Consider the following 4,606-nt stretch of genomic DNA (forward strand, 5'->3'; position numbering starts at 1 on the left):
AAGTCATTGCTTGATGATTGTGTACGATTTCCTGATTGAAAAAGATCATGCTGACAGCCAGCTCTTGTGTACACAGTCCATGACCTGCAGTGCAGTAGACGGCAGGAGCAATTGACGTGTGAGTGAGCCCACAGGCCCGGCAGGATAAGTGGGAAAATGCAGCATGTCTGTTCCAGTAAAGGTTCCAATAAAAGAATTTGTGCGATATGAAGACCCACTATCCAGAGGTGATATCTCACCTTTGTGGTCATAGTTGGCCAACAAGGATCAATGCGTAGCACTGAATTGAAGATGCCCAGGTCAGTCTGACCAACACAAACTCCTGAAGTAAACCACTCAAAACAATTAATCTCAGCTAACTAAACAAAATTGTATCTTAAAGTGAAGTCTGCTGGAGCGAAAATCAATGATGACTGTCACTGCTGCAAATTCAAGTGTGGAACCACAGCAAATGAGTATGATAATGGCTTTCCTGGTACACGTTATGAGGCCGTGTACTGGTGAATGATTCCTCAACTGGACCGTAAATTCACTTTTACCCGAGGCCAATTCTAACCAATGCTTCAGGACTAATTTAAATGATGATGAGCAATATTACCAGACCAGTCTTGATCACCACCACCCCCAGGAGCGATCATACTAAGATAGCACGAGCTGGAGAAAAGCACAGAAGACAACAGGAGAAGGGGAAGCAACCGTCTGAAGTAAAAGCGTTTTTGACTGGTTAGCTAAGTTTGCCACAGAACACTCTTACATAAGTGTTTTGTTTTCATATAGTTTTGTGAAACCCAAATGCATTATTTTAGATCTGTGAAATGTCACGTTAGTACAAAAATGCCTTGCGGAGAAATAGAATTCCTTCTTGTTCACATTTGTCCTGCATGGGTTGCCGCGTCCCAACCATCTGCTCACTGGCTCTATATATCAGTGCATCCGTATCTAGAAATGTGCAGCACATTTTCCATGTCTGAAGAAATTAAACTATCTGTTTGAAATGGGAAGTGCCAGCAGTCCTGTCAGGCATTTAAGTGAAGGTGAAGCGAGTCGCAGCGGTGCTAAGCACCTGACTGACTCATCTTCTAATAGTTTTTCGACAACTTCTGCCTTATTTCCTTCCTCAGTTGGTTTACATCACTCTGTATTTGTTCCATTACCTGCTGTTTCTCCTCTAATTAAATCCCACTGCTGCTTCACACATGGTACCTTGTCACGAAGGCCAGTGTAAAGAGACCAGTACCTTTTTTTATTTGGATGTGAAGGTAGGATAAAGAGGGAGGATGGAGTCAAGGAGGCACTCTGGACTGTGTGTGTGTGTGTGGCTGGCTATAAAATGAGCCAAGAGGAGGGGGTGGCAGGGGGGAGTGCTGAAATGTGGCCATCTCAAGGACGCTGCGCTGAGGTTATTTTTATTGATCGCAGCAGCATTGAGCAGGCATGTGCAGTCACATGTAGTTTCCAGAGGTTGAAGTAACAAATTGTATGTTCTTTTTTTTTCTTCAAGTTTGTGCTTTGGGCCTATGTAAAGTACCAGACTAAATCACATCAGCCAGAGAAATTAAAACACAAGCTCATAGATTCGTCAGGTTCCCAAGCTACCTACAATTTGGCTTACCCCCAAACCTTTCATCCACTTCTTTGCAGCCAATAAAATTAACGATTGATTGCAAATGAACCAATGAAATATGGACCCAAAAGTGCTGCACAGGGCAGAAGTTTGGAAGGGTGACCGCTGACTGGAGCATCACAGGAGTGAAATTAGGGAGTGAAGACTGAATGGAGATGGAGAGGATGAAATAGTGTCTGTTGCTGCACCTAATAGTTTGTTTGGATTTGGAGAAATAAAATGCATTTTTAGTAGCCTTTTACATTTTTTACAATATTCCAGAGGGTCAAAATTTGCTCTCTGTGAGGTTGTGTTTGGCCTTATACTTAATGTATATTATTTGAATTTCTGGTTTATGATCAATCCAGCAGAGACCCTTGTTGCATTCTTGATTCTGCAGTTGTTGAGTACTGAAAGTCTTCTATTTTAAGTACTCTGTCCACACTTGGTAGTCTCAAATATCACACTTAACCTACATTTTCTCTGTTTAAAATTTCCATCCATCCATCCATCTTTTTTCTTCTGTTTATCCTGTCAAGGGTTGCGGGGGGGCTGGAGCCTATCCTGGTGGCTTTTGGGCAAGAGGCGAGGTTCACCATGGACGGGTCTCTGTTCCATTGCAAGGCCAAGGGATACAGACAGACAAACACTCACAGTCAATTTAGAGTATCAATCAGCCTCGTCCCCTCTTGATGTCTTTGGACTGTGGGAGGAAACTGGAGTACCAGAGAGAACCCACACAGGAACAGGGAGAACATGCAGACTCCATACAGAAAGATCCCGTGCCCAAGCCGGGGCTCGAATCCCACACCTTCTTGCTGTGAGGCGACAGCGCTGACCACTGCACCACCGCCTGATTTAAAATTTCCCTCCAAGAGAATTGTAAATAAATAAATAAAATGCTGTTTATACAATGCAGCATTACTTTGAATGTAATTGATGTCATACTGAGGACAACCATCACATTCGTCATCCTCCTTATGTCCATGTAGCACTTTATTTTACAGGTTGGATTCTTTATGGATGGGCATGACTACAGCAGATGAACAGCAAGACCTTTCTCTTAACACCCTCTTTACATCCCTTAACACCCGATGTGACTCACCAGCGAACCTTTGAACAGCTGCTGCATGTACAGAGAGGGAGAGAATTGCTGTGATAAGTGGTGGGGAAAATGGTTCCCACTGAAATGACAGGAAGAAGCTATTAACCTGCTGACATGCCACCAGAGTCTGTCCACCTGCTGGGCTCTGCTTTCTGATCGGGTTGCTATGCTGACGGTATGTGCTTCATTATATTAGAGAGATTTAAAAAAAAAAAAGGAACTACTGAAAGGGGCTGTTGAGGGATGCGCTGGGGTTCGTGGCCTCTTGCTCGGGTTTGATGGGATGATACGTTGTTTCTGTTTCATGTCTTGAACTTTGCTTGCCCCTACAGTGACAGTAAACTAAAGATTTCAGATAAAAGCTGGATTTTGACATCAACCTGATTTTCATTTTCACCTGAAATCGAACATCTGCCAGATGGGTTTTATGCTGACGTCTGATGCCAGCTGTGACTTCTCTAAATACCTTGCTAACAGTTTGCTAAACCACCAGGCCTTCTGAATACTGGACTAGTTAAAAGATCTCATTTTTTACTTTGTGAAATATATTCCCTTATGAGGTAATTGAATGTGGTTTACGTAAATCAATAAAATATAAATGCAGGCAAGAATCACTCTGAGATATGTACTGCTGCAGGAAGATTATATGGGACCACACACACACACACACACACAAAGTACTAAGTCACTAGTAATGATGGTAATTAAAAATGAGTTAATGTCATTATTGACCAAAGGAAGGTACTGATTTTGTTCAAAGCTCCACCATCTGTCTTCATTCTGTGCTGAACAGCTTGCATGAAAAGCTTGTGGGAAGCATGGTGACCTTGAGACAAGAGACTACCCTGTTAAGAGAAACTCACAGGTTTGATTCTTACACGCCCACTGATTGAATTTGAACCTTTCACAGTGTCACAGAAGAATTCATTTTCACTTTCACTGAATAAGACTTCAGTTCTGAATGCAAACAGAGCTTACAAGAGTCCATGAATGTGCCTGTGATGCAGGCTGTTAATATTTCTAGTGTGCTCCAACTTGCTGTGGCTCTCCCAGGCTGTCTGGGCATGTGCAGAGAGGCACTGCAGTGCTGCACTGTGAAAGAGGGAAAGATAGAGAGAGGAGTTATGATGGAGTGAACACTGCCTGCAATATTCTCGTTGCCATCCGACATGTGTGAGAACACTGAGTGAATAAAAGACCACATTTGAGTGTTGTCGGCTCCTGTAGTCCTGCATTATGATGCATTCTCAAAGTATGAAAAGTTTCATGTGACCAGCAACCTGCAAGATACTGAATCAGCGTTCAGGTGGACACCTCACTGCTGCGCTATCTTTTCCTTTTCAGATTTGATCTGGCCAAACCTAACCAAGTAGCTCAGTGCAATCCAACCCTTAAGCATTGCATTAAAAGTTGAGTTATGCTACTGTTGCTCCAGTTCAAGCTTGGGATCACAGGGGCAGCTCTTTAATCAAGAGAACTTCCAGTTTTTATTGGCTGTTTTTTGGTCTGCAATGAACCTCTGCCAACTGTGTCTTTTCTCCTTGGATCACTTCATCTGATTTAATTCCGGGTCCATTTGTTTTCCTGATAGAGCAGATTCTTTCCCTGGCGAGTCCAATCATTCCAGGTCTGCCCCAGTCAACATCACCCACCCTGATCACTGGTCCATCAGGAGGATAAACTGAGTCCAGTCAAAGGTTTAACTAACCCATGGTTTGGCTGAAGGCTGCAGCGGACAGATTCAAACACAGCCAGAAAGAAAAAGGGAGACCCGGGAGTCGAGCCTCTGTAAGATGTAAATAAACACCGTGTATTCCAAAGAGAAATAACATATTCAAATAATAAAGGATAAAAATGCCTCCTGTTGTTTTGTGGTGTTCTCTGGAAAATAATGACAG

The sequence above is a fragment of the Aulostomus chinensis genome, chromosome 19 (genome assembly GCF_037954235.1).
Source record: "Aulostomus chinensis isolate RoL2024-O1b breed Wild chromosome 19, RoL_Achi_v1.0, whole genome shotgun sequence".
NCBI lineage: Eukaryota > Metazoa > Chordata > Actinopteri > Syngnathiformes > Aulostomidae > Aulostomus > Aulostomus chinensis.